Here is a 24,503-nt window from a genome sequence, read left to right as displayed (position 1 = left end):
AAATCCCCAAGAACATGGAAGAAATGGAGCTGTTCAGAGGGATGCTGGGCATTTAGGATTTACTGAACTGCCAGATCTGATGGCTTAAGGCCAGAGGCTTTACAGTTTCATTGGAATAGCAACTTTTCATTAATGAAAGAAAGATGCAAAACTAAGGTAAGAGACAGGGAAAGTCAATGGGTTATTTGTGACTCAGAGGATCCCAATTCAAACTCAGAGTCTAAGAGAAAGAAGCAAAGGACAGAAAATACCAGCTTGCTAAGGGAATGGACCGTGATTCCAGCACACCTTTTTCAACTTGGTGCAAAGGAGGATAAATTCCCTTTATTATCAAAGGCATTTTCCTCTCACTGTGCTCCCAACTGTTATTTGGTGACTCTCTACCTCCTCCCACTTTGTTTGTGGACCAGAAGAGGAGGTGAGAACCCTGTTTGCCCAGTGTCTCATCAGGGCCCAGAGACAAGAGGCAGAGCCATCCTGACACGAGCCATACGCTGCCACGGTGGCTTTGCAGCACTAACGCCCACATCACCTGTGGGGTTGGTTAGCACACCCTCACCAGCCTAAAAGCCCACTGCTGGCCAAAACCCCGGTGATAGCAGTCTCCTCAAGTGGCACAGCACTGTTTGACACAGACAGCTGAACAAAAATCTGCCAGAAGGTGCTTGGAACAAGCACAGGGATGGAATTAAACCTGTTGCGTGGTGGGTCAAGTGACTTCACCCTGCAGACATAGCATCATCTCCCACAGCCAGTGCAGCCCCTCCACCTTCAAACACTTTACAAGACACCTCAGTAAAAGAACGTCTTCAATCTCTTCATTTAAAAATCGATAACCTTCCAGCTTCCACAGCTTCCTTTGAGACTAAGGTAAATAAAATTGAGGGAAGGCTGGAGGGATTTGAAAAGAAATGGAGTCAATTGAAACTCAAACAACAAAGAGAGGAATTCTGCAATAAAAAAAAAAATCACAAAGGAGAGAAAACTGTGTTTAAGAATTATGGAGCTCCTCAAAGAAGATTAAAGTACTGAGAAAAATCAACAGCCTAGTCATAGTATTTAAAGTTCTGAGTGTCTTCTCTGAAAGATCCAAGATGGATGGAAATTAATGGAAAAATTCGAAGGAGACATAATGAAGAAAAACCCATTATCTGGAGTAGCAAAAGTAATACATCTGCATGAATGTTCAAGTCTCAAAGTGCTGCACAGGAAGAAAATAATCATAGAGAGCTGGACTGAAGGCAGGGTTTGAGCAGTTGCCAAAGAATTAGAATAAAAATCAGCTATCTTACAAACTCCATAAACCCTTGGCAAAGGATAGGAAGTAACTTCATCTGAAAAAAGAAAAAACTTTTCCTAAACAAGCCTGCATCGATCTTCTGTCCTACCAGATTGCGGTTGCTACTCCTGAGAGAAGAAACACGGCACTGCTGGGAAGCAGGAGCAGCACAATGCTTCACACAGAACTGAAAAAGAGACAGCAGGAAGAACTTAGATAGCTAAATCTATCAAAAAATCTCCAACCTGCTTCCTTCGCTCCTTTACCACAGAAGATGCATTTGAACACGATTGCTCTGGAAAAGTCTACTTGCCCTCTCACCCAGCACGTGGGGCATTGGTGAATTTACTCTCACGTGCTACCATACAGGAATAAGTTCAACTAAAATAATGCAAACAAGTAATATGAATCATTTTAAGGTGGGTGTGTTCTTATTGGTAAATTAATCTGCTTCCTAAACCACACTTTCAGAGGACCAGTTTCTATATTTGACTTATGGGAGCATTTGCAGACTGCTGTTAGGACCAATACGTTTTGCTAACGTATTACAATGCTAAAGTTAGTACCTGAGCATTATCAATAGCTATAAATCAGCATTTATACTATTACAATGCAATAAATAAATGCATGAAAATTGCCTTTACTAAGTTTTCTCCTACTACTGGTAAACAGAAAGGAAAAGATTAATATAAGGAAGCTCAAAATTCAGCTTTCCTGTCTTAAGGAGCACCTCAGGACACCTTCACTTTAACCTATGGGCAGTGGCTCAAGTAAAGCCCAAGTTTTGGTACACCCTGGAGTGGAAATGTCCTTGCATATCTGAGCTAGTTATATTGATTTCTGTGAACTGAGATAAACTGGTGCATTGTGCCCAAAGGGAAGGTATGAAGCACGTGTGACAGTGCCAGTGCTGAGAGGGAAGAATCACTGGGACAGAGAGTGGACAGGACAAGGAGTCAGCACTCAAAGATGAGCACTGGCTAAAGAGAAAGCAGGTAGAGAAATGAAGGAGAAAGGTAGTAGATTTATCACAAATAATCCAACCAGGTGCCAGGGTTCTGAGGGCACCAAGAGATCATCCTGTCCCTGAGCAGCGTCACCAGAGCTCCCCACCACAGCCCCTGCCCAGGCAGGAACAGCTGAGCTCAGGCTGTGCCCCACCCTTGCCTGAGACATGGTGCAGGCAGGGCTTCCAGAGAGAAATAACTTGCAAAGTGTGTTCTAAACCAAACCATTGCATCCTACAGATTTTCTTCACTTTCTCCCTGAGCAGTGTGGTTTGTATGGTTCCATCATTTGTACAACCTAAACACAAAGTAAAAACAGATGTAAATATTTTAGGTGCAGAGACTAAAACAGCCACTTTCCATTCTCAGAGTAAAATGTAAAGAGTACCATCCTCTCTCTAAGTAAAAATTCAGAGGTTCCCTCTAAAGATTTCCCTACACTTAAGAAAATATTCTTAATTTTTTTACATTGAGGATAAAAGTATATGGTTCTACTGACATCCTTACACCAAAGCATTGGTTTTAACCAGAAAGCATCTGGGAATAGAATTCAAGTATGGTTAAAGCATTTGCTGTCTAGTTCAGGCTCGTGTTTTTGACTTGGCTTGCTTTCAGTTTTTTGACTTATGCATGTATGAAGGCTTCTGTGGCTAACTAGTTTGCTTGTGGTTCTTTGTTGCAATGTTTTGTTAACCTTCCTTTATGTATTTTTAATGAATACTACAAATAAGAAATGTGTAAACTCATCCTGAGAAGAAGCTATAACGTCTGCCTGTGCTTTTGATTCACTGCCTCATTTGCAAGATTGCTGCTTATTCACAAATTAATTATGCAATGGCATCTTTAGCTAATAAAGTCTAAACAAAAAACATTTAATCCAATTCATAGTTTTCTCTCAATCAAACCAAGTCTGTCAAACATAATTACATTACACATGCAAAGCAGGAACGAGCCAAACATGTGCCACACCTGCTTAGTGCTTCTTCAGGCAGACGATACACAGTAGAAGAACAGTTGGCAGCACAGATGGCACAGCAAAGAAGACTTGTGAAAAATGCAGTTATGGAGTGTGGTTTTGTGCCTTTTATTGATGGGAAGGGTCAGATAGTGATCTCAGTTTATGTCAAACACACCTTTCTGGTACCTTTAGGCTTTGACAATTCTAATTTTGGAGATACCAACCCCACTCATCTTCTGCTTTCTAAGTGGAGGGACCTCTACAGCTCAGAGGAGTCATTGCTGGCTTCCTACCACAGCCATGAGCTCTGGGGACACCTGTGTTCTCACTTATGATCACGTGTTTCAGGGCTATTCTAAATATTATATCCCCTACCAACTTCATTGTATATCTATATAATGAAACCTGTTTGCTAATTACAGAGACAGTGACTCTGCACATTTCACTGCATCCAGCTCACAAGCTTGGGAAGGAGCTGGGTATTTGTGGCCACAAAACCAAAAGATAACCCAAGCAGTCCTGGGTAGCTTTTCAATTTGTGGGTATGCTTAATTTAAAAAAAACTTCAGACATATAATTTAATATTAACATGCATTTATAGTAATTTCTACTTAAGACTATATAATTATATTGAGTGGTAGAGTTTCTGGAAATTACTTTAACTAGAGATTTTGTGATATCTCCTGATACCCCTGGAACCATCTCTGCCATCTCATTTATAAAGTCAGCACTTTCAGGAGGCAAGATGACCAAACCCAATCAGAGCATCACTCATTATTTTCTAAAAGATCCAATACCTCTGTCTTCCTGTACACACAGGAAAAAAAGGAAAGTTAAAAACAAAACTCAAAATTTTCCCATTCAAAAAAAACTTGTCTCTTATCTCCACTACCATTATCTGCCACGTCTCATCAATACAATCCTGTCCTCTGCAAGTCTTTTCACATCTGTTGCTCATCTGCTCTATGTTGCATCCATGTTATGAAAGCTGAGTGTGAAACCACCACTGTCACCACCTGCCCTGTCTCTGAGGTTCTTCATAACTTTCCCCAGCTTTGCCAAGCTTTGAAGAAACGTTATTTCCACAACCCAGGAAACATCAATAGGTTACATCCATAAAGGAATTACGAGGGTGTGAGGGCAAGTGGGTTTCACAAACTTTACTAATTCCTACAGAATGTTTTCTCATTTCTCTCATTCCAGTGGTTTATCAAAGATACGACCCAGTGTAAGGTTTAGCATAAACTTACACCAGCTCACCTAAGGCCCAGAAGGATGGAGTTCCCTTTCTCATCGCACAATGTGCCCCTGCAGTCCTGCACCCACACACCCCCAGTGATCCAGGCTGACTGGGAGAACTGGGAGCTGAGAGCACAGAGGGGAGCTGAGAGCACAGAGGGGAGCTGAGAGCACAGAGGGGAGCTGCCTCTGCATCCCTGAATGGGGTAATCCAGGGAGAAATAAAAAGAGACTAAGTCCCATGGGACCAAAGTTGACTGGGGCCTCTCCACTTACATTCAATACACATCTGGCTGTGACATGCAGGCTGCAAGATTTTAGCAATTTTAACATAATTTAGTCGCCAAATTTGATTATTAATGATGTTTTTAAATAACAATATGAAGAAACCCATTTAAGTTTCCTGTTTGCACACCTGCATCAAAGCAGACTCGGTGTCAAACACATGCAGAATTTTTCTCCAGCAGGAAGAATGGGCCTGTCCTGACTGCTGTGTTCCAAAGTAAGTTATACATTAGAGAAGCTCTTTCTCCACTGAAGTCTTCCTCCTGCTTGCAAAACTGTGTTTCACTTGCGTGACTAAAATGCTAATAAAACATTCCCACAGTATTTCCCAGTGGTATAGGTGCACTAAATGGAGACTCTGCAGCATCAAGGACTTGGAAAATGGTATTGAAAACAGAGCATGTTCAAATAACTTCTGCAGGAGTCATTCCCTAGAATGCTAAATTTTTGAATCTATTAGTGTGATTCCAGATTCAAAAATATTCTAGTACAGAATATTTTTTTCTGCTTTTCTCCAAGGACACTTGACCAGGGGGCTGTTAGCAAGAGCTGGGAAACTGTCAGTGGAACTAAACAGAGAGCAGTAAATAAATAAATAAAACACAAACCGTTTTTTGGGGATTGAGTGCAAAAATATATTCAGAGGAAAATACACTGGGAATTAACTTAAACAAAGTTTAAAGAAATTCACAAAGTTTAAATTACTGAGTGAACAACAAATGTCCTGGGAGAATCCTTATGACAGCAGAAGTCAGAAATAAATCAGCAGAAAGGAATACGTGTGTTTTTCTGAGAAGAAAAATCTCAGTGCCATCATAAGTATTAAAAATAAAAAAAAGCCAACCAGACAGTCTTATTCAGAAAGTGTATCTGTTCCAGAGCCTCAGCTCCACTGAAAGGCATCAAGACGAGCCAGCGAGCAAAGCTATAAAAGCAGAATCCCAAACGAATAAATAAAAAGGCCATCTTCTGTTTCAGAAATCAGCAGTCCCATAACACACTGCTCTATAAATTTCTTCCCTACAGACTGGAAAGAGAATGTTCTTGACTAACAGATCTTTCTTGCTGAAATATCACCTGGGATGGATAGTACTCACTCACAGGCCTGCACCATCTGCTTACTGAGGCTCTAGTAAAGGAAGCAGCACAAGTGTCTCATGTTTGCATAGCCCTGACTGAAAGGAAATCATATCCATTTTTACTTTGTCACACAGGGACATTTATGAAAAGCCCAAGTTTATACCATGATATTTTCTCAACTGTGCTCTATTCCAAAATAAGTTTAACGGACGCTTTCCCAAATCCGAGAAACGCTGTTTTTCTGGTATTTGTATTTCAGCATGAAGTACTAATCAATACATTTTATCACTCTCCTTAGATGGCTGTAGATTCATGGATATGGTGACAGCTTTTTGAAGGGTGGCCTGCAATCTGAGCACCAAAATCTCTTCTTCCCCCTGCCCTCTCTTTCCAAGCACTGCAGTCACGAAGACTTTGGGCATTTCTGCTGGGTATGACGGAGCACAGCACAGACAGCACCAAAAAGATTTAGAGCCAGAAGCAGCAGCAATATGGAGCTTTGCAGCCTTCATGAGGCAAGAGGATCCTCAGCAAGGGGTGCAGTCCTGCTGTGCTGAAGCAGCCAAAAAAGTCTTGGTGGGTTTTGGTGCAGGGTGAGCACGAGCAGCCTGTGAACAGCACGGGTGACATTTCCCGGCGCTGTGCTGTGTCAGGCACAGCCAGTGCAGGCAGCTCTGCTCTGCTCCTGATAAGGAGGCAGCAAACAGTCAAATTAGATTTTAAAAAACTAAGCTTAGTTCACCATCTCTTCCACACTTTTCACATGAGTTTAATAGGAATCTCATATGCCATTATCACACCCACAGATGGAAGGCAAGAGCACTCAACTTTTAGATTTTTCTCTCAGCTTTCTGCCCTTGGATTTTACCGGGGACCTGAGGTTCTTCCTCTCTCTCTCCTCTCCCAATCAGATATGGCTACCATCTGCTATGAAGTGATGTGATCTTTCATCTTTTCATTTCTCATTTAAAAATCTGAAGTACTAAAGTAATAACCAATTATTAATTCCCTTACATATAATATCAAAATTTAAATAAGAGTGCTCAACATAGAATGTGTGATATGTGAAATATCCACATTTGTCATCTGTCGTCATTATGGCAACTTTCACAACAGCTGGGTTTCATTTGAAAGTTAGATACTGCACAATTCTGAACTTTCATTAGAAACTGCCAGTTCTCAGAGAATAAGACAATATATATGATTAAACCACTCAAAAATATACAGTAAATAACATGTCCTTCTTTATTCTTCACTAAGCTTTGCTGTCTCTGTACCCATCTAATGATTTTTGTTTGAATGTCTGAAATTTGCTATGAACTTATCCTGTATTGCACAAATGCATGTTGCAAATATTTATGTATGATTCAGTCTATGTATACAGCCCCAGTGGTCATGTTTACATGCACAGCCATAATCACATGCATAATGTCAGACAAGTATCTCTTTAATTTCAGGAATGATTTTTAATAATTGATGTTTTTATTTGGAAGCAAGATTATTGGAAAATAACTCCTTAAAAATTGCACTATTTTATATCCAGGGAAACATCCCAGATTAGAAAAACAAACAAAATTGAAATAGCCAGACTGGATCAACAAGCTTGCAACAAAATGTGGAAGTGGCTCTCCAAAGCCCTTTGATTCTCTTAGTATTTAACTCTATGGTAGCAAAAGGGATTTTTGGCAACATATCAAGTCAAAACATTGCCAAAAGCAGCTTCCACTGGAGCAATACAACCTAAAGATCCAAACAAAGCAGGAAATAGCCCACGAAGGACTAACATCACCCCTCTGCTCTGGGTTGAGGTGTCAGAGTCTTTTACCCTCCCACAGACGAGGCTCTTCCACTCGTTACTGAAACCCAGCTACTTCTCCTGCATATTGGGGCAGCTCTTCAACAGTGAAAAGAAAAACATGCACGTGTCTGTGTCCTGATGATGATCCAATGATGGAAAATGTTTTCTATCATTTAATTGTACAGCTATGGAATTTTACTAAGTATTGATTTTATTCCCGTCATGAAGAGAGAGAACGGTGAATCTTGTCAAACCACACGAGCACAGGTTAATGCAGGGTTATAAACTGATCCACTTGGCTCTTTACCAAGACTATTTATTCCTCCACTAGCAGGAAAGTACCAAAGGACGCAGGCATATTCCAAACATTTGTAAATAACAAATGCCTAATCTCACTCACTGTTTGTAGTGGAATAAAATTCTTGATACCTGTGTCTTGTTTATGTTAGACTGTGAAAATTTAAACCAGCAGACACTTGCAAGGATACAGACAATGCCAAGGAAAAGTGGAAAAGGATTTTGCCATTCCTAAATCTATATGAACCTTCTTCTGTTGTGGAAGATCTCTGTCAGCTGGGATTTGTGTGCTACATTCCTAAAGCACACAGGCAGGCCTGCAGACCTGCTCAATAGCCCTGTATGCAAAAAGAGCACAGTGGCAGCTGAAAAAGATGTTTGTACTCAGGATTAAGGCCAGTATTTATCTTCTTGGCAAAGGTGTCGACGTGAAAGCCTAGAGTAATGATACCATACTCTACAGACTACTACAAAAACAAGATCAAGAAGAATTGCATAAATACACCTATGTAACATCCATCACATTAATGAGAATGTAGAGACAAATGCAGCTTGCTGCTCTACTTGGCATCTATTGACTGCAGAAGAAAGTTAGACACTGCAGAGACAAATACTATCCTAAAGCCATTGCAAGAGCATGGATCCAAAATGATTCGACACACAAAAGTTTCTCTCTCACACTAAGAACCATCTTTCAGGCCTTGCAGCCCACCAAAGGCAAACCTGAACGCTGTTATCAGTTTAACAACGGGCTTTTCAGACTGCTCTCTGAAAGACCTGCGTGGGAGGCAGAGCTAGAGGGAAGGATGCCAGAGCACTGGGGAAATCTCACTTGCCGAAGGTTTAGCTACACGCTATTTGAATACCTGAAACTAAGGAAGGAGGTAACAATGGCCAGGCTAGATTGATGGACTAGAAATCTGAAAATAGGAGCATTGGTTCAGCATCAGATGGGGTGGAAATAAAAGATCCGTTCTTTCTGACCAAGAATACGCCGAGTCATGGGGATATTTGCTTAGTATGCTGCTGGACAGAATGCAAGGCTTGGCAAAGCTGGTAGGGGGAAGTCAGCATTAACTTTCAAAGATGGATAAGAAAATCTAAGCTGGTAAAAAAAAGTACCCGTGGGCTGTTTAGTCATATAGAGCTGAATTTTTTAAAGTATCAAGTTTTAACTTAATTTTCAAGCTTTTTCAGTTCAGTAAGCTGCAATGCTTTAGTCTTTCTTTTCCACCTGTAATTCTGAATTGTTTTTCAAAGGAAGGTAAAAATCATAATTCCCATGGAACTGAGGTGGAACTGTGAGTTTACCTTTTATTTTTTTCTTTTATAATCCCAGAGTTCTGTTAAGCAATTTTTCACCCTAAACTAGATTTGATAGCTTTATGGTTAAGCAATCAGTTATTGAATCCGACAGGTAAAAATAAAAATATTACTTTATATAATTAGCTCAGAACTAATTATAATCACCCATTTGTTATTTTTCTTCTACAGTAGTTGGGCAAAAAAGCTTTTTAGCCAAGAGTTATGTACAGAGGACAAGTGTGATTTTTTTTCTGCTAAATTTATGAGACAAAATACGCAAAAGGTTCAGGTTGCACAAGAAGTCAGAAGAAATGTGTGTCAATGGTTGCAAGGGTGAGCACAAAGAGATAAAATGGGAGGTAAAACGCCTGTATTTTTGCTCAGAAAACAAACCAAAGGAGGTGAAATCCTACAGAGCATGATACCACTGTGAACTGCAGGCAGCAGATGGTTCTGGGTGCACCCCACATCCCACAAATGTGAATCAAAGCCATGATTGTACAGCCTGCCTCAAGTCCATACAAGAGAGAGAGCAAATATCCCCAGAGGAGGAGGCTGTTAAACACCCCCTTTTGTAAGGGAGCCCATTAAGGGTTTGGCACACGCTCTCAGAGCTCCAGCTCACTGCTGCTGGCGAGTGCCAAAGGCCTCCTGCATCTGTGCCATCTCCCGTGTCAGCAAACGACCTGCAGTTTCTGCCCTGCCTGACAAACATTTGAAAAGGCACTGGGAAAATAGATGCCTTTCAAATGCCTCCTCCAAATTTTTACTGCCAGACCTGAAAACAGAGCAGCTCCAGCCTGGTACAGTGAACCACAGTGAGCGCTGCCCCAGCTCGGTGGCAGCTCTGTCCCCAGCTCTGTGCAGCTGTTTGTTGTCAGAGTACAAGCCCTGGCACTTCTCCTCCCCGCTGGCCCCTGGATGGCTGCTCAGCACATCGAGGTAATTGACTCATCTTGGCTCAGTCATAACCTCAATCAGCTGGACCATCTCATTTTCCCCACAGCCAAGGAATCCTGCCGCTCTTAATATTACAGCAGCAGCCAACCCTTTTTGGAGGGAAGCTTATTACAGAATATCCTTCTGTATCCCTGGGAATTAGCTGAAAGCTTAAATGTTTCTTCTGAAAGAAAACACTTTTTCCAAGAAGCGGAGGTGGGGGGGGGGGGGGGGAAAGAAAACTCACTTTCTACCACCTTTGAGAAAAAAACATCTCTGAACAAAAAGCCAAACCTCAAAACAACACTGGGAAAAAGTGAAAGGAAAAAACATTCTGGGTTAAACATGACCCTCACACTAGCTGAATTCACATCAAAATATTTGTTCATTGGATTTGGAATCCACTGCAGCTTACTCTCATCTGATTGCAGGATTGCAAACTGGAAATCTCCACATTAGATATTTGCAGGGCTTGAGGAACAGGGATTCAAGGAATCTGTGGCAGTAAAAGCGACAGTCTTTGCCTTTCCTCTCTAGAAAAGTAACACTGTAATCTCACTGCCCCACACCCAAACTGTGGTTCTGAATGCAGTGAACCTTAATCAAACCTTAACAAATATTGAAGTGAGCAAGTACTTTTAGAAACTTCACGGTCACCTCAGTTAGAGCTATACTTGGGAGTTCTGTAGCACAATGCATTATCTTATTCTGGATTTTCATGTAATTCCATAAACAGAAGTTCAACAAAAACAAACAAATTTAGGAATTTATAGTGATGCCGAACCATAGTTTTACCTAAAAATCAGATTATCACAGACTTTAGGGAATTTGGGGACTAATACTAGTCCCTAAATGAATGCAAGCTTTCAAGCAATCCCTGCCCTTTCCTTTGCACTTTTCTGGTGTGATTTTGACTGCAAAATGGTGCCACAGCAAGAGCAGCAGCAATTCTCCATGAGCCAAAGGCAGGGAAGCAGCAGGGGCACCACTGTAAGGTTGGACCATCCTGGTACAACCAATTTCTGCCAAAGGCTGATCTTCCAGGAGAGAAAGGTCTTTCCTCCGAGCAGGCCTCCGAGATGTCTGCTCTGGACCTGTCATTTCTCTGTCAGGAGCAGCTACCCATGAGTTACTCTGTTCCTGGGCAGCCTGGGTGTGTGCTGTCCCCTCCCACAGCTTCTTGGCCAAGCCCCATTATTCTGAAACACAGGTCCAACACCCACCTTTCCCCACTCCACCCTGGCCAAAAGCTGAGCGGTTGGGTGGCCGCATCCCAGCTCCACTGTGCCCATCCAGGAGTACCCCAGCCCCACAGATCTGGCCCCAGCCTGGTTTGGAAGGAGCACAGAGCCTGCCAAACTGACATCCTGTTGCAGTGCTTGGGTGCCAAAACATTTCAGTTAGGCTCTGGTATGTGCTGTAACATTGGCATATATAATTACAACTTAGAGAAGAAAAACAGCTTTTCAGCTAGTGCATTACAGAAGGAAAATAATATTTTCCTCCAGAGCATTAAGCCTGGGGAAGATTTTCTGCTCCCTCTGCCTCTGGCTTTTATATCTGCGAAAGAATACAAAGGAGAAACTCTGCTGATGGTTCTGATGTTCCTCACAAGCCTTAACCCACGTGGGCTCTGGCCCTTCCACTGCTGCTTCGACTGCACCTCACTCCCACTTTGCCTCTTGGAGTTTCAAACTAAGATGAACTTAGTTCCTGGATGCAATTGGTGGTGGTGGTATAGTTCCTGCCCCTTTTCATCTGTCCTTTTGTGTTTATCTTGCAAGAACCCCTACTCTTTATGCTCATCCCTCTGCAAAACTTTCTAATTCAAGTGCACCTGAAGTCGGGGCAAAGAGATAAATGCATTCAGACTTTTACTTTGGAAAATGTCCTTTTCATTCACGTCTTTTTTCTCCTGACTTTCCCATCTTTGCAGTAAATCATTGGCAGCTTTTTCCTTCTAGTCTTCCTCACTTACAGTCTTATAAGATGAAGATAACCCCCATAAGCATACACATCACACTGATAAAATTTAAATTCTGAAAACATCTTGGGTATGCTGAATTCATCCTTTGGGTTGGGGGACCTAATGTCTTATTGTGACACATGGAATTTCTTCTTGTTAAGTCAGCTATGCAATGTGAGATGCACATCCAGCTTTACCAGAACACATTTCTTCGGTTGTGGGGGTAAAGTTCTGGAACTGAGCATGCAAAGTGGCCACAAAGAGATACTGAAATCTTGCAAAGGGGTTATCAGAGATACCAGAATATCATTGTTCCACAGCTCACAGAATTCCCCTCTGAGGCATCTCACACTTTATCACAGAAAATGCTCACTAAATGATGATTACTTTCACTTCAGTTCTGCTAGGGAATCTAACTGAGGGGGGAAAAAAAAAAAGACTGGAAACCTTCCAATGGGTTTTCTGATGGAAAAACACTCCACATGTAAAAATCAAAACATTTGGTGGGAATGTGTTGATTTCAATGTATTTTTGATGGGTTTCTCCTGTAAATGTGCCCAGTTCCTCCCTGATGTACTGCCAGCCTGGCTGTCTGTTGTATAAGCCCAACAGCTGTCTACCTGGTGGCCTTCCAGAGCCTGCAGGGTGTGTGGGGAGCCAACAGCACCGGGACTCCTCCGCCACAGGGGAACAAAACACATTGTTCCTCCCTTATTCTTACTGGGCACAACACACAGACCTGTCCTGCTCTGCTCCTGGCCCTGCCAGGAACTGTGCTCAAAATTGCACAGCAGAGGCTGCAGCAGAAAGGGGTGCTCGTGGTGGAAGAGATCACATCACTCATTACCATTAGCAGCTCACAGTAATTACCTGAGTACTCCAGCCTGCATGTATACATGCAAATACTGCTCAAAACCTGTGCCGATATGCACACCCTCATACATGTGTGCATATAAGTTTGAGGAACACATTTCATCCTCTCTTACATAAGATGAGGTATTTGCAGTGCAGCATGCTAAAATCTAAGCAAAGAAGCTCCAGAAGTTGGCATTATTTCCACTTAATCAGTATGAAATCATTATAGCTTTGCTATGAAAATGAAACAACCCTAGTCATACAAGATACATCGTGACACAGAAAAATTTGAAAACACTGTGAGCTCTGCACAGCAAGATTTGTAAGCCTGCCAGCAGAATCACAAACTCGCACAGCTCTAATTTGTCTAGGAAAAAGGGGTGTTTAATTGCTGTGCATAATAAACACACAAACATCAGAAAGCAGCCACAGATAACATGCACGAGTAGATTCCAGCTGTACTGCTAGGAAAACGTAAAAGTGATTTGTTTTATATCTTGATCTTAAGTCCAATAAATCACATTAAAATAAAATGACCAAATTTCCCTAAGTGCTCAGCACTCAGCAGCTCTGGCTGGCCTCGCCACTGAGCTCTTTTGGAAACACATTGATTTCATTCAGCTGTCTGCAGGGTACAGTGCCATGCAGCACTACCTGAGCTTCCACGGCCTCCACAAGCAATAGCTGTTAACTTGTTCAATTAGCCCACACAAAGCCAAACACCTGAACTAGTTTATTGAGAGCTAACTCTGGTCAATCTTATCTCTGCTCCATGTGCAAATCCCCTCAGCATCAGCTGATTGCTTTCAAAAGCCTGCCCAGGTTGTATGGCCTAATGAGAGCCTCCAGGGACCAACCCTTGTATAAATATCCAGCCAGAGCCTCGTCTTTGCTCTACCCCTAACAGCCAGCACAGAGTACCAGATACCCACTGGGTACATGAATTGCTGTGTTAGGACATCATGGTGGTATCTCAGAGTTATTTCTTCCTTTCCCTGCAGAGGTTGATGGGGAAATACAAGGGAACTCATCTGCTGAAAAGGAGGTTTCTTTGAGGGGCTAGGACAGGGTGACACCAACATGCAAATGGCCTAACATCAAACTCTTCATACCCACTTCTTCTCAAGCTCATCTTTTATTGATAGCCAGAGAGGAGAGTGCAGGGTTTGGATAAGCAAGCCATTCTTGCAGGCTGGGATGTGATCCAAGTCACATTTAACCCGTTGCAAGTGTCCATCTCAGTGAATGCTTCAGGTCACATTGGATCGGAGTTCCATTCTACGTTTTGCAGCGTTTGAGTTTAAATTGTTTTTCTGTTTGCAATCATTAAACCGTACTTTACTGATAATGAAGTTGTCTGAGATTTTATTGAATCTGGAATTCAGAAATTACAAGCCTCTCCAAAGTGCTGATTTTTTTTTTCCTCTAAGACAACTTTTAATTGAATAATCACTTCCTCATTACCTTTCTTTTTCTGCCCGACTGGCTTCAAGAACAAAAACAAGAACTATTCCTTCCCGTACTGAGCTGACAAACCACAGTTAGAGATTTTTGTTCAGGTTTTTAGACACCTTGGGTTTTATCCATTTTCATGGAAGTCCTGCTTTGTACATGGCATTCTTATTACCTGCAACTACCCTTTCTATACTGCAAAGCATTCCTTACATTATAGTCAACACAAAAATTAAATCTCAAATTCCCCTAAAAGTGCTGGGGCAACCAATGAAGTTGAATGTCTTGTGATTTTTTATCTACTTATTCACAGCACGGGATTTATGTGAGAATTAGACTACTGTTTACTTGATGCAGGAAGAAAGATGTGGACCTGCAGGGTCGCCTGAAAGAAAAATATTTATAAATCAGCTGGCTGCTATGTGCTTGAGATCAATAGCAGAGATGAGAACATGGCTTTCTTTTGTGATCAAGTGCACAAGGTCCAGCCTCATCCTCACTGTCATTTGTCCAAATATGAAAAACACATCTAAGATCTTTCAACTCCTTCAAAATTTACAATAATCTAACCAAAATAACACCAGAAAATCACTCTACTTTAATTGCTTCTTCCTTTGAAAGTTGTAGGCGCCACAGTTTGAATAAAAACCATGCACAACAGTGAGGCCATTTCTCTCTATGATCACAGTGCTGAAAAAAGCTTTACCTGAACATGAAAAAGATATTGCCATCGTAAATACAGGTAATAAATAAATTCGTCCTTTGTTCTAGTGGAAGGTGCACAGTTGGAGAAAGGAGAGGCTTGGGACTCAGTGTTATTTAGTGCAGGGGACTGCTGAGCCATCTGCCCATGAACAGATAGCATCCTCTCCCATTTGTGCTGGAATAATCTCTGCAACATCTTGCTAGATCAAGGTGGGTAATGAAAAACTGACTGGAAGAACTGAATATAAAAGTCAGGTTGAAGAAAGTTATTAAGAGCAAATCTTAAGAGAGAAGACACTCACATGAGAGAATATTATGATGCTAAGGATGTAGAGACAGAGGCAAACAGTGCCTCCCTAATCTCTTGCAGACTCAGAGAGTGAGAACATATTTATATGAGACAGTACAGCTGGAAATTTGTCTTTGACCCCAGAAAAAGTGTTTTATCTCATATTGGTTAGCCAATGGACAAAATATTAAAAATAAGCCCCAAATGAAAATATATTTTAAAATTTTGAAAAGTTATCAAAGTGTAAATAATAAGACCCGATAAGAAAAGCTGAGCAAAGTATTTGCCAGGACCACTCGTTAAAAAGCTGTCATTAGCTACTGCCATATCACAAGGCAGAATAAGAGAAGGCAGCAATGTTAAACTACTTCTAAGCATATTTTAAAAACATGAAACAAAAAAAACCATCCCATAACAAAGTGTAACTCTATTGCTAAAACAGGTGTTAAGTTGCCACAAGTAATATAACAAATGTAGAAAATACATCTATTTTTATGGAGCCAGATTTTTCTGAAACTTGGAACTTAGATTTTTCTCTGAGAATTGACAAGCAGTTAAAGCATTAGGGTGAGAGGATTCCAGGCACTGGAAGTGTGAAGTCTGTGTTTAAGCTTATAACCTGTGATTCAACCTTCTATCTTCCTGGCACTATTTATATGGCAAATAGATCATTGTTATGGGATTTACATAACTGATCTCTGTATAAGCAGCAAGCTAAAATAAAATGTTACACTGCCTTTGTCAGAAATGGGAGAACACACACATCCCTTTGCAAATCAGGGAGCAAACAACAGATGTAAAGCTGCATCTCAGAGTCCAAATGAATCACAGCAGGTTGTGCGGTCAAACACATAAAGGGCTAGAAGTCTTCTAATGACTTTACAAGTCATCTGAAAGCCATTCAATTTAGATAACCTTTTCAGAATAATGGCTTCTAAAGCTGCAATTCAGCACAAATCTGGCAATTTTACTGTACAGCACATCCACATCTTTGAGAAATGATCAAGGAAAGATTAAACCACTTCACAATAGGATAAACTACTGCTTCAACTTGCAGTTTTAAGTGAAGCATTATCAAGATCCTCTTGAAGAACCCCACTTTACTATTTAGATTCTCTAGTACCCAGAATGCTTCTTTAGGTTTATCAGATTTACAATAAGAGGGAGAAGGGAGATTTAGTAAGTCAATAGTGCTTGCTAAACTACATTTCTCAGGCTGAGTTACAAGCACATTATGCTTTATAAATTAAACTGGACTGTCAAGATAAATGCATAGGCAATACGGTGCTATTTGTAAGTAAATGCCTCTTTATGTTTAAACAGGTTCTTATAGACCAAGAGACTGAATCTCTTTTTCCTAACAACATTATAAATCTAAAAGCCAAAGGAATAAAATGAAAAGGAAGTGGGCCCTAGGTCTTTGTGAAGGATTGATGACTCAGGCAGTACTAAGTCTACCAGAAATGATTCTTTTCCTTGCCTTTAGTTGGCTTTTGTCTAATAATCACGGGGAGAAGGGGGAGGGAAGACAGAGAGAAGGGGAATAAAGAAAAAGCAATTTTAGCTTTTTACTCCTTCTTTTAGGAAAAATTGCCTTACTTACCTGCATATCGTGAGACATAGATAGCACTAAGTCAGCAAATTACTTGTTCTGCTGGATATGCTGTACTTACCATGATTCACCCTGCCACTTACAGTGAAATGACACCCTATTGTAGCAGCAGAATGACTACACTCTGAGGCTGCAGAAACATTCAGCAATTATCACCAGCAAGAAGGGTGCATCTGTTGGTAAACTACATAATAGCAGCCTCCCACCCCAGCCCCAAAGCCTGTCATCCGTCTCTGCCCATTAAGTGAAATGCTTCTGCATCCAGACCTTGCAGGGAATGAATCAGAGCCCATAAACAATGAGCAGAATGCGGCAGCAGCACCAGCACCTCAAACCCTGCAGGACTGGGGCAGCTCTCTGCAGGCTGCTCTTGGCCCTGCATTATAGGGCAGCATCCTTCAATTTCTGTATTAACCCACCCAATTAATGGCTGGAACAGTTATTTCTGTCATCTATCTGAAGGTGCTGTGGCAATTCAAACAGCAAGCAGTAATAAGCATCTTTACAGCAATAAAGCACATAAAAGGCACTAATGCTGTTTTTCAGCTCAAAGAAAAGCCAGAGTAAGACAGATTTGGTCTCAGATTCTCCTTTTGAAGATGGTGGGCTCTGCTGTTAAGGTTGGTGACTCCTCTGGCCTTCCAGAACATACCTACAAAACTTGTTGACAACCTCTGCACAAGCCACAGAAATATTAAATGCCAGCAGCAGGGCTGAGGGCTCTGTGAGGGGAGCCTGGAGCTGCCCTGTGCCAGGCACAGCCCACCCTGGTCACACCTGAGCCTCAACAAGGCTTGGGGCACCTCACGGAGAACGTGCTCCAGAAAGGACAGAACCTGCCCAGGCCCACCAGCTTTTCCATCTTCTTCTCTCCCCCATCCTGTTGAGGAGAGGAATAGAGAGCGTGGCTGTGTGGGCAGCTGGCAGAGAGCTCGAGTCAACCCACCACATCATCACTGATAAACTGCAGTTGAACAGGAACATTTGGTACTGAGCTTGATATTTGTAACTGTCATTATTTAGCAGGGAAAGTGGCCAAAGATGGGCTTAAACCCACTACATTTGCAGGATTTAGGCTGTGTGTCTCTCTCCCACCACAATGAATGGTGAAATGCACATATTCTAACCTATACAGTCCAAAATATTGTTTCTTCTCTAAATGAATGTTTTATCCCAGCATTAGTTGAATCGCAGACCCCAGAGTTTGTAGAGGTCTGACTGTCCAATTCTAACAGCAAAGATGTGATGCAAATGTTCAGATTTGTGTTGGAACAGAATAGCCATAGGCAGTAGTTCTGCAATACAGTTTATGCCTATGAGAAGACAAAGTTTTAATTTTAAAGATCTCTCTCTTCCTTCATCAATTAAATATTTGATCTCATGGTAAGAAAGAAAAGACTCATTCCTTACTACAACAAGTGCACAGATTGTATTCATGGGCTGTTTTTATAATTGCATGGACTGTTTGGACATCCCAAAAAGACAAAGTTTCCATGCAGTGCCTGTAAGAACAGATTTATTTTGTCATTTTGAACGATTCATCAGCAAATTCAGCTTTTTTCCTACTGTTTTTGTTTCACTTTATGCACTTGCTATGGAAACCAATGAAGAGAAACCATTCCTGCATCCCCCTGATACATAATTGTATTTAGATTTAACCCTGTTTTAATCAAGGTGTTTTCACCCAGTAGGTAAGTCCCTCAGTAGCAGTTCCTGTTTGAAAGAGAGGAGGTGAGTGGTCCCTTCAAAACCATCTGTAAAGGTGCCACTTTTTATCTACTGCCCTTTGATAAGAAAGCCAAGATTTCCCACTCAGCTGATTAAAACTGAGTGACTGCATAAGATTATTATAATCTCATCTATTACTCAAACAAAACAGTTACCTACTGCATCATAGTGGCCAAGAAAATAAAACAAAAAAAGGCTCCTTTCTGTGTTGAGAGTTGGTAAATTGTCAGCTTTCCCATGTTTACTTCATCATTAAGTCACACAAGGAGGTGTCTCTGCTGTCATGTGTTTCCACCACCAAGTGGAAACATTTTATGCTGTCTATAGTCGGTGCTGCAATTTGGTAAAGCCAACAGATGAGTTAAGATCAGTTCAGTAGTGCAAGAGCTGTGGGCAGCCTGTCCTATACTACCTTGCTTTCAGAAACCCAGAAAAACTTAAAAACAATAAAAAGCACCACTAGCATTTTCTAAAGACACCATATCATCATTTCCTCATCATCAAGTTCTCCCAGAGAAGTCACTGGAAAGTTGCAGAGTGCACCATACAAGACAAAAATAGCAAAGCCACGGGGGTTCAGCCACTGCACAGCAGTGAGACCCATCACTGTCCTTCCCCGTGCCCAGGATGCCACCTGGATCTTCTGGCAGTATCTGGGCCATATTTCTGGCCTGAAAATGAAGGTGGAATTTTTTTTTCTGAGAAACTCTTTCCATTTCCAGACTACAAAGGCAGAAAGGTATATGTCCTATCCTTTCCTGCAAGATGATGAAATGCCCCTTTCAGCTCTCCTGCCCTGTCTCTCACCAGCAGTCCTTGTCTGGTTTCATACTGTGCTGTACCCCAGTGCAACAGCCAACAGAGGAGCTGCCAGGATCACACTCAGAGTGTGAGATCACCCTCACAGCTGCTCATCTGCAGCCTGCAACAGAGGTCATGCTGGGACGTGCTCCATTTCCTTCAAATTTAGCTCTGCCTCACACCTGAAGTAAAGATACACTCTTGGCACGTATGAATAGCCACACAAAAGTAAGTCATGGGCATCAGTTTGTCTGGGGTTCTCTATTTCCTAAAAGTGTCCAAGATTCCCCATCTTTAACATGCTGATGACTTTCACAAGATTTGGAAAGTGGAAACTGATGACTTGATGGCATAGTTGTTTATGCTGCATGCAGTTTCTAGCAATTTGAATACTGTAGTCTTGAAACACAGTTTCTTTAAGACTCAGAAATCAGGAGAACAATTGGTTTCCATTTCCTGTCCCATTAAAATATCAGAATAGCTGGAGAGAAAGAAGGGGTGGCTTTATCCCACCCAGCTTGAGTTCTGCCCTTAAGTTCCACAGGCAGATCGATAGAACTTCACTGAGAACAAATGTTTTGTAGTCACATCAAATGTAAAAATATCCTAGCTCTCTGAACAGAGCCTGAAATATTTCCATATTGCTCTTTATATATTAGTGGACATGCTTGCATAACAAAAATCTCTCTTTAAATTCCACAGTCAGAAAGTGATGCTCTCCAAGAGAACACGACTTCACTTCGACCTGGACATTACACTGCAACCCAGACATTTAAATTCCTGATTCTTACTACAGAATCATCTAGCACTAGTGCTGAGATGGCAGCTCGGCTTTCTGTCAGACTGCAGCCCATCTCAAAGGAGAAAGAAAATATGTGATTCCTGATTAAGTTGAAGATGCTTAACAAGTTTTAACTGTCTGGCTAATAGAAGCAGAAATGGAATCTGTAAAGGAACAGCAATAAAACTTCAGTGTGCACCTAGTAGGAGGTAACTTCCATACCCTGATAAAAGGTCTCTTCCTGCAGTGCCCAAGGCAGCTTTCCAAGGGTTAGAAGAATGATGTTCCAAAACAAAGGGTTGTGATTTTTCTTTTTCTGATAAAAGTTAAAATGTCTTACCAGGCTTTTGCTGACAGAATGCTCTTTTTTTAGCTGTCTTCTTGCTTAAAAATAAAATAACAATAGGTTACTGTAGTCTCGAGGCAATATAAATAAATCCATTCATTACCTACTACCAATTTCCAAAACTTCGACTGGCTCACAGCAAGAATGCTGGGATGCACCTGGAAAGGCTCAGTCTAAGGCAGGTGTGACTGCAGGACCACTGAGATCTCCAGACTGTAGAGGTTCTTTACAATGTGGGCAGCTGAGCATCCTTTATAGAAGCACTTACAAGCACAGCCTGAACTGTCCTGAGGACATCTCGAGAAATGACAGAAAACCATGGGGTTTTCTTCCAGTCCCACGTCTGAAGCTGCTTCTTTAGATAAGAAATGGGGATCATTTCCCTCTCCATATTTTCTAGACTAGTTTAGAAACATAGGATTTTTTTTATGCTTTGTATTTTAAGTCATATTCTAAGTCAAAAACATTTTTTAGTGTCTACACTTACAGCCTGAGATGTGTTCTTCTAGTATACTTTTTTTTTTCTGGCTGCTGTATTGACAGCTATGCAAATAGTGCCAAAACTTCCCAACTTTCAAAGTTATGGTTTTGCAATCAGGTGAAAAACTTGTCCCAACGTTAAAACACTTAGGCTACAAAATTATTTTTTTGTTTATTGTACGTAGATTTAAAGAGCACAGTCATCCTTTTGTTGTGTAGAGTGCTGAACCACTCTGACTTGTCATGAACCTTTAACTGCCCTTGTGTTGCAAAGAGCCATCCAAGTGTAACATCACTCCATTTGCATGGAAGTGATCCCAAACTTCAAACTCTTTTCTTGTCATCTGCTTCGTTAAGCTGACACTGAGAGGAACTGTTTACAGTTTTAAAACACTTCACAAGTAAAAGCTGGTAAATGAACCATCCTTTTCTACTGTGTGAGTGAAAAGATCTCTTTTTAAAAAGAGCAAAGTTCTGAAAAATTAGCCAAATTATTTAATCTCATACAGTTACTGACATTACCCTTTACTAAAATGAATCATTTAGCCTCAAGCAATGCTGATATTGGGGAACTATCGTTAATTAAAGAAAAATTGCACTCAGTATCTGGGCTCCAACTCTACTGATAAGAGGAAGAAGAAAGCAGTCAGGCACTGCAATAAAAGGAGAGAATGCTTTAAAATCTGATGTTGCACAGGCTGTGCTCTGTCCCCTTCTGCTGATGCTCCCCAGGCAGCAGGAGCAGCTCAGCTCCAAAGCTATGCCATCCAATGGGCAGCACTGCCACATCTGGGCTTCCACCACCCCAAACCCCACCCTGCGCTTTCAAACGAAGAGCTCACCTCAAGTTCCAGGTTTACAAGTGGGAGGAAATCACGCTGCACTGTATTTATCTTGCACAGTATTTTGGCTTTATTTTACTTCATCTGTGTAATTTCCATCAGAATTATAGCTTCACAACTCAATCACGGCCCAGATTAATTTAATTAAAAAGTGAAGGTATCAGGCTGTGTATCAAAAGCACATTGCCACCAAGATATTTATCTTGCAAGCCAACTATTTAAAACAAAGTCTATCACCCCTGGAAATTAAAATACAAAGTAAAAAAGAAACCACTTATCCTCATTTGCTCAGATACCACATAAACAAATGATGCAACACAATGATCTCTTTCTTTCTCACCAAAACACCAGAGGTTTTTTTAAGGCTCGCTTGGTAACACTATAAGAATATTACTGATAGAAAAGAAACTCGAGACAAATCTGTTCAACTGATGTCTCAGAGTTCATTTCTGTTTTCTTCTGCACCTTTTGGCAGAATGGAATCAGCAGGGAACACACATCACCTTAATTAGGTCTGTTCCTAAATCTACAGAGGTGACTGGCATGTTTTTCAAAAGCAGTGGCTTAAAAGACATGAAGTAGTGTATAGATGGAAAAAAATGGAAGGAGGTAAAAGAACAACCCTGTAAGGAATTTTGACAGATGTATGTATCTCTCAAATAATTATGGAGACTTTAAATGATGGTTTGAATTAGAGTTCACTCAAACCATTACCTGGCCTACACCAGACATGTTTGTCCATATAACTGATCAGAGAACTGAATGCAAAAGGAGGTCATGGTATTTATTCTGACTTGCACAGGAGAATTTTCATGATGATTTTATGACTTCATTGACAGATCTGTAATTACCTTCCAAAGATGTCATGAAAGTAATGAATCAAAGGGAAGAAACACTGTTGAAAGCATCTTAAAAAAACATCTGAGACTCAGGTAACTAGGTCAGGCAAGATATGTGGGTGGTGCTCTCCCCAGTCTTAAACACTTTAGGACTAGTACTGCCAAAATTTAGCTGATGAGCATTTCTTCCTAAACTGATGGAGGACCAGACTTCATTATTAGGGGAAAACAGATCTCTTTTTAGGGTTAAAGACAAGTGCCTTTACCCAGCTTAGTGGTAGCAATTAGAAGTCATTCCTTTGTGAAATGTCAATTAACATTCTCATATGTAAACATCTCACCAAATTAGAGAATAAAGGAGCTATGTCCCTTTACCTCAATATCAGCCTCTTTCTTCCTATAGGAGACATGATGTCCTCTGAGCTCCAGAAAAATCTTCTGACTTGGAATAGAGGTGCTGCAGCAGTCTGCCCTATTTCCCCTGCTCTTTGCCCCCAAATCCCAGCAGAGCAATTCAAATCAAAAAACTCTGTCTTCTACAAAATGTGCTGGCCACAGGTGGCAATAGAAAATAAGCACCATTGCACTTACCTAAAATGAAAATGCTTTTGTTTGCAGCGTTACCAGACAATCATTACGTTAAAAGCATTAAATTTGAAGCCTTTTGTTATGTATAGCTCTGTGTTCATAAAGGAAAAAAAAAAAAAAAAAAAAACAAAACAAAACAAAAAAACACCAAAACACTGCTCTTTTTTTGGCCCACAACAAAAATGGCTTTCTGTATGAACTGGTGAAAGTTCTGTTAATTTTCAATACCCCTTTTTTTCTGAAAATTTCACTCCAATCCTTCTCTCAAAGAAGTTTCCTACTAAGAGGTCCACTGCCATTCAATCTGCATGAAACTGTAAATGCATTTCTAATTGAGACAAACTTTCAAGTGATGGATTACAAATTAATTTGCACTTTTCTATTATAATTTTATATTAATTAAATGCATCATATTAATTAAGTCAAAATTAAATTAGCTCTTGGAAAGAAAAGTTAAAATTAATTACTTTGTGGCATGTTTCATAAAATACATCAAGGAACTCTGGACTGAACTTTACCCATATTACATCATATTATACTGTTAATAAAGATGAAAAAATATCTGGTAAGAAGTAGGAGGCTTTAATCACAGAAGCCATGGTAAAGTTCATGGGACAAAAAGAGTTAGAGCTTAATTCCTGGTTGGCACAAACATGGTTATTTGCTCAATGAAATACCAGTAGGAAACTTAGTAGATTACATAGGCTTAGCTAAGGGTCAAGGAGATTAAATCCAAAGCCTCACTGTTCACCTACTAAATCTAAATCTTGTTTTCTGCTTTTTAGTACAAAACACAGAAAACCCCTCAGGTATTTGCATTCCCACAAAACTAAGAATTATCCTTCATGGGGAGTTCCATGGAAGAAAATGTTATAAGAGGAAGAACAGTAATCAGGAAGAGAAAAAAACCCCAACAATATCTGATATATCATATCAAGGGAACAGAGAAAATGTGAGTGATACCAACCATTTGAAAGGCAACTCCAACCCACAGGGCCTGGAGACTGCTGTTCAGTGCAGGACTGCATTTTA

The 24,503-nt window shown here is 40.8% G+C and overlaps 1 long non-coding RNA gene across 2 annotated transcripts in view; it reads right to left on the bottom strand.

Annotated features, from left to right (window-relative positions):
• Window positions 1–24,503, bottom strand: part of LOC138118550 (uncharacterized) — a 219,774-nt gene that overhangs the window by 34,488 nt on the left and 160,783 nt on the right. The gene's annotated exons all lie outside the window — the stretch shown is intronic.

Source organism: Aphelocoma coerulescens, chromosome 14 (genome assembly GCF_041296385.1).
Source record: "Aphelocoma coerulescens isolate FSJ_1873_10779 chromosome 14, UR_Acoe_1.0, whole genome shotgun sequence".
Classification (NCBI taxonomy): Eukaryota; Metazoa; Chordata; class Aves; order Passeriformes; family Corvidae; genus Aphelocoma; species Aphelocoma coerulescens.
The sequence above is the reverse complement of the archived record's forward strand: the minus strand, read 5'-3'. Positions and strand labels throughout refer to the sequence as shown.